The sequence below is a fragment of the Leopardus geoffroyi genome, chromosome A1 (assembly GCF_018350155.1).
Source record: "Leopardus geoffroyi isolate Oge1 chromosome A1, O.geoffroyi_Oge1_pat1.0, whole genome shotgun sequence".
Taxonomy (NCBI): Eukaryota; Metazoa; Chordata; class Mammalia; order Carnivora; family Felidae; genus Leopardus; species Leopardus geoffroyi.
In genome coordinates this window covers 112,688,827-112,702,017 of record NC_059326.1, presented here as the reverse complement: position 1 = coordinate 112,702,017, position 13,191 = coordinate 112,688,827, and the positions used below count along the sequence as shown (strand labels likewise).

Below are 13,191 nucleotides of genomic sequence, written 5' to 3'. Positions count from 1 at the left end.
CTTTCTGGAGTGTCCTTTCCCTGTTACCTCTCCTCCCCACTCCCGCTTGGTCATTCCTCACTTTACACATCCCCAGGTCTCAGTTTATACTCTGCCTCTCCTGAAGGGTAGCACTTTTAGTCACCTTGTGGTTCATACCCGGTTACGTGTCATTCCTCAAGAGTAAGGACTGTTGTTTTGTTTAGGTCTGTATCCCCAGTGCCTGGCACACAGTGGGTGCTCAAATATACTTGCTGAATTAGTGAATAAAATACTTGAATTGCTCATCAGCCACTCTTCTTAGGCAGGCCTCCGACTCCATCAGAGGGGACTTATTATAAAATCAACAAGCAGAACTATCCATTACTTTTGGGACCTCACAACGTCATGGTGATGGGTTGAGGAGCCCCTAATGATGTCAGTACCTGCCAATTAAGTAAACCAAAAATCGGGTTGGAAACCAAAGTACCACCAGAGGCACTGTCAACACTGCCTAAGAAAGGCAGTGCGGTCACCTGAGGAATCAGGCTCAGTACCCACTGTGAATGATCAGGGACTCTACTTCATGTCTGCACCTTGGTCCTGCTGTCTGCACGTTCCACCTGAGGACCGACACAGCGTGAAGCTGTGGGATTGAATCCAATGATAAAATGTGTCAACTTTACTAGAAAAGGCACTTTTCCATGCTCTCTACTAACCTACAAGGCACAAGTATCATCATATTGGTTAATACCTGTCACACATTGTGCTAAGCAATCTATAAAAATTATCTTAATTTACACCTTGCAGCAACCCTACAAAGCAAATAGCATTATTATCCCCATTACACCAAATACCAACCCCTGTTACACACAGAGAGATTAAGAATACACTCAAAATCACACAGGCAGCATGCAACAGAGCTGGGATCAGAACCCAGACACTCTGATTCTGGAATGTAAACAGTGACCTCCCAGTCAGTCTTTTCATGCAAACACTGACCAGGCCTGTGCTGAAAAGTTCTGAGATCACCAATGGCTCCCATATAAACAACTTCCCCAAATCATGAAGGACACGGAAAACCCACCTGGAAATGCAGGGAGTAAGTATGGGATGGATAAAGGAAGGCCTCCTCACAGAAGCAAATAATAAATTCAAGGAGGCAGTGGGTGACCAGTGGCAGAGTTAGAGTCGGGCCTTTGAGCTGGTCACTGTAGCAGGAGGCCAGCCCCGCCCCACTCCACCCTCAGGGCACAACCCTGGATTTGAGGACCTGGGGGCTGTCTAAATCCCCCTGGGACAGTCAAGGTGAGAAATGCTGCTATCTGAGTCATGTACTAGACTTAAACCACCTTCCTTGGATCTGCATTCCTAAATGGAGATTAAATGCTGAAGAATATTTGTCTTTTATGATCCTTTGGAGCATGAGCTTATTGATATGGTGAAGGTTAATGAAACAATTAAGTGTATGCATGAAAGCTACGTTGAAGCTTTTCAATGTTCATCTGCAATAATGAGCACCAGGCTCAGGTTCTTACCCCGCATCTCACATCCATTAATTATTTCAGTGATTCCAGCTACAATTAATGAGAATTCAGCCATGTGTGTTAAATCTTAACATTCAGTTTTCTCATCCATCAAATGAGTGAGGGGATGTGCAGAAGGGAGTGCTAGGGGCAGGAGGTGGCTTTGAATCCTTCTCAGCTAAAAGGTACTGAGTGCAACCTGTGTGGCCAGCACCGTGCCAAATGTTTAACCTTGCCTCACTGAATCCTCACAGTGTAAGTGTTGTAATCCTTCCTTTTGTTACTGCCATCTCTGAGGTCACCCCCTCAGAACCTGTACTCGATTCTCCACAAGGCTCCTTCTATCCCCTACTCTGTCCTCAGATCCCACATACCCTTCATCTCCAGACAGCCCCCACTTCACCCTCTGGAAGTCATAGTTCCTCCTTAGCAACATCCCCCATCACACTGCCCCCTCTGCTCAGAGATGCATCACCATCTCCCTCTTTGAAAGGGCGTGCTCCTTAGGGACATATTTCCCCTGTAATCCTAGCAAGGTTTTGCTCCCATGGTCCCCACACCCCTGGGCCTGGAGAAGTGGAGTGGGCATATCTCTCTTGCTGCTCCTTACTACTTCCAGACCTTCCTCCTTCTCTCCTCCCTAAGAATATTCAGCTTTGAATCATATTTCATCAGATAATATTACCCATTACCCCTCATCACTGCTGCCCACAACAGTGGATCACTCTGTCCTCCAGCAGTCTGAATGTCGTCACCATGAGCCCATCTGAGCCTGAATCTGTCCTGATGAATAAACGCAAACTCTCCATAATCTCAGCATCGTACTCACATTCTCTGACCACTCACTCGAACTTCTCCTTCTGCCTCTAAAATCCCAACTCTATCAATCTTTTGCCTGCCCCATGGCCTCCAACCCACTAATCTTTTTTTAATAACTACTTTTATAGCAGTTTTAGGTTCCCAGCAATATTGAGGAGACAATACAGAGAGTTACTGTATATCCCCTGCCCCTCTAAGTGCATAGCTTCCCCCATTAGCAATATCCCCCACTGGTATATTTGGTTACAACTGATGAGCCTACACTGACACATCATTATCACCCAAAGTCCGTATCTTATATTACAGTTCATGCTTGCTGTTGTGCATCTTAAGTGTTTGGGCAAATGTAGAATGACACACATTGCCATTACAGTATCATACAAAGTAGCTTCACCGTCCTAAAAATCCTCTGTGCTACACCTACTTAACCCTCTCCACTCTCCTGTCCCCATCCCCTGACAACCACTGATCTTATTACTATTTCCATAGTTTTGCCTTTTCCAGGCTGTCATATAGTTGAAATCATACAATCTGCATCTTTTTCAGATTGGTTTTTTCACTTAACAACATGCATTCAAGCTTCCAACATGTATTTTCATGGCTTGGTAACTCAGTTCCTTTAAGTGTTCAATTAATATTCCATTGCCTGGATGTACCACCATTTATTTATCCATTCACCCACTGAAGGGCATCCTGGTTACTTCTCAATTTTGGCAACTATGAATAAAGCATCTATAAACATAAGCATCTATGTACAACTTTTTGTGTAAACACAGTTTTCAACTCCCTTGGGTAAATACCAGGGAGTGCAACTGGTGGATCATATGGTAAGATTATGTTTAGTTTTATAAGAAACTGTCAACTTTATATTTAAAGCGGTATCTTGTAGACAACGTGTAGTTGCATCTTGTTTTCCTAACCTTTCCACTTTCCTCTCCCCTGAAAGTCCTGTCTCCCTTCATAACAGCCTCAATTCCATGGACTATCATTACGGTCTCTCTCTCCCTCTCTCCTGCTCGCTCTTTCTCTCTCTCTCTCTCTCTCTCTCTCTCTCTCTCTCTCTCTCACACACACACACACACACACACACACACACACACACCTCCACTCCTCTGCCCCTCTCCTGATCTGCTGTATTCTAATTCTACCTATTCCATGCCAGTACCCAGGGAGGTTAATGTGATTAGAAAAAACCAACCACAGTAGCTGGCTTCATTTTAAATTTCTGACCATGAACCTCAAATAAACTCTTTTTGGTCCTCCAGTAATTATATCCTGTTTCCTGAATTTATTCACTCTTAAATTTTCCTAAAACCTATTTAGACCTCTTCTCAAACTTCTATCACCTCTTCCCCAATTCTTACTCTCAGGTGTTAATTTTTAGTTCCCATTTCACTGAAAAAAAAAAAGTGATACAATATAAAGAAAATGTCTACAGATTCCCACCACCAATTCATCTACCTAATGGCATGCTCACCCACATGCTTGACCTTCCCTCCTACTATAGATAAACCATATGTGATTCTATCTAAATCTATTTCTTCATTTATATATGAATATCTAATCTTCTGTCATATATGCTTTTGAGCTACTGGATTAATACAATGATCTACTAATATGATATACAATGCTCAGTATAATTATCCACTGAAAAGTTCCTAACAATATACAAAATATTATGGTTTCTCCCATCAGGAGAAGGAAGGAAGGAAGTGGGGAGGGAGGGAGGGAAATCGGGAGGAAGGGAAGCAAGAGGTGGGCAAAAAGAAAGCTTCTCTTGACCCTACTTCTCACATCAGCTAGTTTGCCAGTTCTCTGCCTTCCTTTGCAATAAAATTCCTCAAAAGAGCTGTCTATATTACTGGCCTAAATTCTATCTCTTCCCAATCTTTAATCCTCACCAGTTATACCCTCTACTCTCCCAAAACTGCTCCCATCAATGTGACCAATGACCTCCAAGTTGTTAAATGTGATGGTCAATTCTCAGTCTTTCTCTTAGTGGAATAATATTTTCACCATCTTTAAAGAGTAATTATTACCACGTAATGAAATACTAAAACGTTTAGAACTCTTTTATTGTAAACTGCTATTATAATACTTTTTTAAACAAACTCTGCCTAAATATCAAAGGCAGAAAACCTCCCAGCATGCACACAAATGTTGATTTACGTCCAACTGTATTTCAGCTGAAGCTTTCAATGAACATTCCTGTCCCATAACTGTGTCCCTGAACAGAGGAGAAGGGGGAGTAGATTTGAGGCCCACACCATTGTTTAATCTAATTTCTAAGGTCTCCTCTGAGGAATAAGTGTTAATTATCCTGTACTATGTGGGTGTCTCCACAACATCAGTCTGAGAAATTCACTTAACTTTTGACTGATCAGCATAATGAGCTTCTCTTTTTCTCTTTTCATTTGTCAGTAGCTTTGAAAAAGTTTTAGAGTTGGGCTTTTTAACCAAAGTTAAGCAAAGTAGTAATTTGTGTTGTTGTGTAGTATAAATTGTGGTGTTGTCAAAACAATAGCTTTAGCACTAAAAATTCAAGCATCAACATACCATGTTAGATGGCTTTGGTTCGTCCTCTGTGTTAGAGACTGAGATTCATCCCAATAATAAGTGAGCTCGTGACATTTATGAACCATAATAAAAGAGAAGAAATTCTGGACAGTTGAAAATCAAAGAATCTCTAGTAATATCTGTGTTAAAGAGAGCACAAGAAATACATGATGAATACTCTAAAAACTGTTCAATACATTAACCAAGGAAAAACTTTTGAGCCAGTAATTTGAGGTTGAAAGCCAGCAAAAATCTGTTGGCAATATTTTGTTGAGACATAATACTTTATAAATCTTTAAACCAATATAAAAGCATGTGACTATTTTAGTACTTATAATACTAAATGCATCTAAGTGTTCATTCAAGAGTAAATAATCCATATTCACAGACAACATGCTGATCTATGTAAACATTATAGGCAATCTACAAACCACCAGTAAGTTTATCCAAGTCACAAAATATAAGCTCAACACAGATAAAAATCAATCATACTTCTATACATGGTAATCAACAATTAGAAACTAAGCCTTTTAATTTTTTTATTATTTTTTAAATGTTTATTTTTGAGAGAGAGAGAGAGAGAGAGAGAGAGAGAGAGAGGGAGGGAGAGGGGGGAGAGAGGCAAAGCATGAGCAGGGGATAGGCAGAGAAAGAGGGAGACACAGAATCCAAAACAGGCTCCAGGCTCTGAGATGTCAGCACAGAGCCCAATGCAGGGCACGAACCCACAAACCGTGAGATGATAACCTGAGCCAAAGTTGGATGCTCAACCAATTGAGCCACCCAGGCACCTCGGAAACTCAGCATTTTAAAAAATATATTTCCTATAGCTAAAAAAAGGAAATACTTAGATACAAATTTTACAAAACAAATGTAGAATCTGTATGTTAAAAGGCATAAAACACTAAGGAAAGAAATCAAGGAAAGTCTAAATACTGTAGAGGTAGAACATGTTCATAGTTTAAAGGACTCAATGTAGTTAAGATGTGAGTGTTCCTCAAACTGATCTATAGAGTTAACACAATTCCAGGAAAAAGCACAGCAGAATTTGTCATAGATGTGAACAAGCTTATTCAAAAATGCATATGAAAAGGAAAGGAATGAGGAAAAAACAAAACAATTTGAAAAAGAATAACAAACTTGAAAGACTCAAAGTACCTCATCTTAAGACTTAAAGCTACAAAAACAAAAACACCAAATACTAGTGAAATAATAGATATTCGATCAAGGAAACAGAACAGAGAGCACAGAAATAAACCCACACAAATACGGTCAACAATCTTGACAACTGAGTAAAAGCAACTCAACAGAGAAAGAATATTTCAACAAATGCACCTGGAACAAATGAATACGTATATGCAATAAAAGGAACCTTGACCTTCACGATCTCGCGGTCCGTGAGTTCGAGCCCCGCGTCGGGCTCTGGGCTGATGGCTCAGAGCCTGGAGCCTGTTTCTGATTCTGTGTCTCCCTCTCTCTCTGCCTCTCCCCCGTTCATGCTCTGTCTCTCTCTGTCCCAAAAATAAATATAAATGTTGAAAAAAAAATTAAAAAAAAAAAAAAAAAAAAGGAACCTTGACCTAAACCTTACACTTTATATAAAAGTTAAAACAAAATGGTTCATAGACCTAAATATGAAATCTAAACTATAAAACTTTAAGAGCAAGACAGAGGAGAACACATTTGTGACCTTGTGTTAAGAAAAGATTGCTTAGCTATAACACCAGAAGCATAATCATAAAAGAAAAAAATGATAAATTTAAAACTTCTGTTCTTTGAAAGATGATAGTAAGAGAATGAAACTACAAGCCACAGACAGTGAGAAAATATTTACAAACCTTATCTCTTATAAAAGAATTATATCCAGAATATATGTAAGAATTCTCAAAACCCAAGAAGAAAATAAACTCGATTTAAAAAAAAATGGACAAAGGATGTGAAAAGACACTTCATCAAAAAGATACAAAAATGACAAATGAGCACATAAAAAGATGCTTGACATCATGAGCCATTAGGGGATGCGAATCAAAACTAAAATGAGATACCACTACACAGAAAATAAGTTGACCATAACAAATGCTGGCGAGACTATGGATGAACTGGAACTTTCATAATTTGTTGGTGGTAATATAAAATAATATCCATTCCAAAAACTAACTGGCAGTCTCTTACAAAGTTAAACATATTCTTGCCATATAGCCAGCAATCCTACTCCTAGATATTTACCCTAAAAAACTAAAAACTTACCTTCACACAAGAATTTGTACATAAATGTTTATAGAAGAGTTATTCATAATTGCCAAAAACTGGGAGCAACCACATGTCCTTCATTGAGTGAAAGTATAAATAAACTGACACAAGCACACAGCAAATGTCAAATAAAAAGAAATGAATTACTGATACATGCAACAACGTGCATGGATCTCAAAGGCATTAAGCTGAGTAAAAGAAGCCAGTCTCAAAAGGCTATAAATGATTCCATTTATATGACATTCTGGAAAATGCAAAACTCTATGGCCTCTTGATTCCAGGCTTAGCACAGCCACAGCTCATGGTCCCAAAGAGCATTGTATCTGGACAAACTGGGACGCTTATTCTTTGTCCATTCGCCAGTGCCCACAAGCTAAGAATGGCTCCCCCTTGTTACTTTCTTTAAACACAGATTTGAGTATGCCCTAATAGTAAGTAAAGAAGATTTGCATATAGCAGTTCATTGACATGGATGGCAAGGTCCACATTGATATAAACCACAATGCTGGTTTAATGGAAGTCATCAGCAATGACAAGACTATAGTGAACTTCCATCTGACTATGACACCAAGAATCACATTAATGTTCATCAGATTAGTCCTGATGTAAGTTGTGGAAAATAAGAAAGATCTATGCGGGCAGACAAGAAATCTATTATCTGATGATGCATGATGCTGACACTACCCACTACCCTGATTTCATCAAGTGGAACAAATTCATTCAGATTAATTTGGAGGCTGGCAACACTACAGATTTAATCAAGTTCAACACTGGTAACCTAGGTATGGTGACTGGAGGTGCTAACCAGGACAGGATTGATGTGATCACCAGAGATAAAGAAAAGTGAACATATTCAGAGTATATTTTTGATATATGGATTAGAACTGGAAGGAGAGGGAGGGAAGAATCAAGGATTTCTCCAGTATTTTACATTTTCCTCCCTATGAGCCAGTCTTGCTCTCACTCCAGCATTTAAAAACCACAAACACCAAGAGGTCAAGACTGTAAAATCAATGGCCAAAACAAAGTGGTAACAATAATAAAAACTGCCTAAACATAGACATGTTGAATCACTATGTTATAGACTTGAAAATAACATAACATTGTGTGTCAACTATAAAAAGTTTTAAATTGCCATTACGGGCTTTATTTTTAATATAAATTTTTATTTATTTAGGTTTTTATTTTGTAACTTGTGTTATTTATTGTTAACTATACTAAGCAGTTTACATTGTTTTGGTATTGATTCTCCCAATGATTACATGGTGTGTATACCGTTACAGATTAAAAACTGACATGCAGAAAAGTGGAATGGCTTGTTCCATTTCCCACAACTAACAAGTAGTAAAATAGGACTTCAAACTCCAGATTCTCCTGACTTTAAAACCTGTGCATCCACTTACTATATGACAGAATCTGTTGGGTGTTCAAATTTCCATATCCCAGCCCACCCTTTATTGCCCCAAGTTAGTTGAGAGCCCCAATTAAGCTTCTAGTTTTTAAAGTGTGCTAAAGAGAGAATATCCTATTCACCGAGAGGCAACAAGGTGAGAGGGAAGACAACAGGATCTGGGTCAGACCTACTTGTTTTGAATCTTGGCTCAATCACTTAGTAGCTATGTTAGACAAGTAAACTGCTCTGATTGACTCAAAATTTACTGAACACCTATTATGTCCCAAAAAATGTTCTAGACGCTAATTATATATTAGTGAATAAAGCGGCAATGTTTCCTAACCTCAAGAAGCTTACAATCTAGGGGAGGACATAGACAATAAATATAATAAACAGATAAAATATATAATATATCATATGGTCATAAGCAGGAAAGGGTGATAGCAAATGGAGAAGGGCTACAATTTTTTAAAAGATAGTCAAGGAAGGCTTCTGAGAAAGTGACATGTGAGCAAAGACTTGAATAGGTTGTAAAAGTTATTCATTTAGATACCTAGGGAAAGAGCATTCCAAGCCCAAAAAAAAAAAAAAAAAAAAAAAAGCCAGTACAAAGGTCTGGTCCAGGCTAAATGTGCTGAGAGAACAGCAAGGAGATCAGAGTGGCTGAAGTACACTAAGGGAAAGAGAGAACACAAGAAATAAAATCAGGAGGAGAATGGAGAGGCTAGAAATGTATGTCCTTATAGGACAACATAATGACTCCACTTTTACTTTGAGGGGATGGGAAGCTGTTGGAGGGTTTGAACAGGGTAGTACCATGATCTGACTATTTTTTCTAAGTATCCCTCCAACTGATGTATGGAGAACACACTATAGCGGACCAGGACAGATTTATTTATTTATTTATTTATTTATTTATTTATTTATTTATTTTTTTTGGCCTGAACAAGTGAAAGAATGGGAGAAACTGAGGTGGAGAAGACTAGATTCAGAGTTAGTTTTGTTACGTTTGAAAAGGCGATTTGGCATCTAAGTGGAAATATCAACTTAGCAATTGGATGTATGAGTCAAGTTCAGGAGAAGGATGTGCTAAGGATATAACTTTTGGAATCATCAGCAAATGATGGTATCTAATGCTCTTATATAAGATCACTAAGGCAATGAGTTTAAATAAATAAAAGCAGAATTCAAAGATATCTTTGGGGATTTCAAAACTAAGACATCAGGGAGATGAGAATAATTCTAGAAAGAATACAAATGTAGTCATTCAGGAAGAAAAAACGCAGAAGAGAATGTTACGCTGAAAGCCAAGTGAAAAATGTGTATCAGAGAGGAGGAAGTAATCATCTATGTCAAAGCTCTTGCTAGGTCATATAATGTGAGGACTGAGAATCAACCAATAGATTTGGCAACCTAAAAGTCACTTGTGACCTTGATAAAAACAATCTCAGTGGAGAAAATGGATGTGGGTGTGAAAGTCTCATTGAATGAAATAAGAAAAAATGCCTGGAGGACATTTGGAAACAATGAGTGTAGACAACTCTACTGAGAGTTTTGCTATAAAAGGGAACAGAAAATTGTAGTGGTAATTGGACAGCAAAGTGGGGTCAAAAGGAATTCTTTTTTAAGAGAAGAGAATAGTTCCATGTTTGTACACTGAGCCAGTAGGGAGAGGGAGAAATTGACAACACAGGAGAAAGAAAAGAAGATTGCAGGAGTAGGTATAAGGGGCTGACATCCAGCACCAAAGTGGACGAGTTGGCCTTATTTAGGAACAAGAACACTTCATCCACAGAAAGAGGAGGAAAAACAGTCTATGAGTATAGATGCAAGAAGGCAGAATATGTGATGGTGTCAGCATGTGGTGCTTCTCTTCTGATAACTTCTATTTTCCAAGCAAAACAGGAAACAACATCCTCATTTAAGAGTTAGGAGGAAGTGGTGAGGTGTCAGAAGACTGAGGAAAGGAGAAGGTATGAAATACTTGTTAGGAGAGAGAGAGGATAAACAGCCCAGAGGCATCAAGTACTACTTGAGGTTGGAGACACTCTATAGCATGTGTGATCAGTGCAGTTGTGTGTTCTCCAGACACATTTACTATTCAGAGGTAGGAACAGGGCAGTGAAGAGTTAGACTCAAGACCGGCTTTTGTTCGATGGGAAGGATGAAATAAGAGGAGGGCAAGAGAGCTGATGATATATGTACAGGGATGATTTTAACAAATGCCTGTGAAATATAAGCACTGCAAGGAGGGAGACAGACTTCTAAAGGGAATGAAAACCGGTAAGAGGGAGGTATACTCAATGGCTTGTAGGTATGGTGGAATCAAAGGATTGCTGGGGTTGGGGTACCAGAGGGAGTGCGCTTGACCCATAGGAGGCGGTGGTCAGAAACAGGGAGACTTGAAGGTGGAGTCATGAAGGAGCTGCAGTTGTGGGGAATAATTAAGAGAATGAACGGCTGGGTTAAGAGTTAAAGAAAGATGCTGGGGTCATTGGGAAAGATACTATCAAGGAAATGAGAGAGCAGAGTAACGGGAGGGCCATCTTTCTGGATATTAGAACCACCAAGAATAACAAGAGCAGTAATGTTGGAAGAGGGCAGTGAGACAGAAGCTAAAATCTTCAAGGAAGGTAAGAGTGATCCAGAGATGAGTGAGTTACTAACAGAAGGGAAAGTGGATTCAACCTGTTAGTTTCTCCCTCCGGGTCTCAGTTTCCTCTTTTTAAGCTGCAAATGCTGATAGTCCTTCCATCATGACATTTTTATAAGGATTAAGTGAGATGCTGTAAGAACATCTGTCACCCAGTGGGACTGGCAGAATTTAATGTGTAGAAATGAAAATATTTTTAAAAGGGCACCTGTGAGGTCCTGGGTGAGTGTCTCATCTCCCCCCAACTAAAGTTGGACAGTGTGACTTGGAAGGCTCACTGAGCTCAGTGTTGGCCCAATAATTACATTCATCGTAATTCCCCAGAGATGTTCACCTACAGTTCTCTCTGATAAGCCTGGGCCTGGCCATAACCACCCCCCACAATCTGCAGCTGTGCGTACCCATGTCATCTCTGTCCTCCTAGCAGGCCCAGGTTCTCCCTGACTCTTCCAGCCATCTGCACACACCAGGTTTGTTGCCTTCCAGCCTCAGTGTCTAAGGCAGGAGGCAAAAAGCAAACCACGCGCTTTGGCTGCGGTGTCTGGTGTGTCTCCCCTTTTTATGGCCAGGCTAGCTGAAAGAACCCAGGGAAGTAAAAGTCTCAAATAAAACGGTACCTGGTATTCTGAACTGCACAGAGCCCAGAAACATACAGAGGCTCTGGGGCAATACAGCCTGATATTCCTAGCATTGGGAGCTTGGGCCATGGGCTGGGTCAAGCCCTTTCCACTTCTTTTCTGTGTCTCTCCATGCACTCAGTTCTAGGCAGGAGTTTCTACCAAGAATATGAGGTCATGTCCAACTAATGGGGAAGTGTCTGTCTTACCAGGAACAGGCAACAGTAGTCTGATACTGCTTCTTTTCAAGAAAGAGACAATAACGGTGATGGAGTGGGAGCCAGAGACTTAGGGAACCTGAGTTGTGGTAGCAGGACCACCAGAGTTGAATAGGTCCCTTTTGCTGAGCCCAGTCCCTGGAGTTTCCCACCTCTGGCTCATCAGGGCTCTCAGAATATCCTAGCTGGAATAAGCTCTGAGCAAGTTTTACTTAGCATTGATGTTATGCAATCCAGAGAGTGGATACCTAGGCTCCTCTACCCACACACTACTCAGAGACCACATATGCCTTGTTCATTGCCAAGTTTTCATTGCCTGGTACGTGGTAGGCCCTCAGTAGTGAGAGAGGGAAGGAAGGGAGTGAGGGAGGGAGGGGTGCTAAGGATGAGGCACACAGAACACAGCTCTTCATAACACTACCCAGCTCTGTGCCAGATACCGAAACCTAGAATACTCCTAGCATCTTCCCTGCATTTCTCTCCATGACAATCTCCCTGAGCCGAGCAGTCATTTTCCTACCCAGAATTCCCTTCTTCTCTTTAAATTATATATAAAAATGAAGGGTGGCACCTCCTATCAGAAAACATTTTCTTGATCCTTCTCCCAGCAAACAAACATTTACTGCCTTCTTTCTCTAATGCTCAGTGACATTTTGACGCAGCAGTGCTGGAAGGAGACAAGAATCATTAATTCAGAAAAATGGCTAAGCTTCTATAGCTTGCCAGACTCCTACCTATTTACTCAGGAATCCAAATTCTGGAAAAGCAAACCTGCATTCCTGTTGGCCAACTACTATTTACCAGTCTGGACTGCTGACATTGATCAACACTAAAAGTGACATCTGGCTCTTGTGTCCCCTCTGAATAGACTTGTTTCAACTAACAAACGAACAAGGAAACCTCTAGAGAAAAATATTTGGGGGAGTAGTGACATGAGGGTGACAAGAAACATTTTTTTGTCCGACATTTTGGATCATTATGTGGAATTGAAGCAATCTGTTTTGGGGAGAATGAGGTTGGCATATCACTAGGAAAGGAATTGCAGCCTCTTGAAGAGAATTCTGAAAGGTACACCTAGGGAAGAGTACAGGGAACTCCAGAGGCAACTCATTAAAAAAAAAAAAAGACTGAACAAAACAAAGATGAAGCTCTAAAAATGTTTATTCAACAGGCAAGTAATTTAAGGAGCCGTGTTTGCCAT

At 40.1% G+C, this 13,191-nt stretch overlaps 1 protein-coding gene across 1 annotated transcript in view; it reads left to right on the top strand.

Moving 5' to 3' along the window:
• The window catches only part of TRPC7 (transient receptor potential cation channel subfamily C member 7), a 139,548-nt gene that overhangs the window by 33,722 nt on the left and 92,635 nt on the right, over positions 1 to 13,191 (top strand). The gene's annotated exons all lie outside the window — the stretch shown is intronic.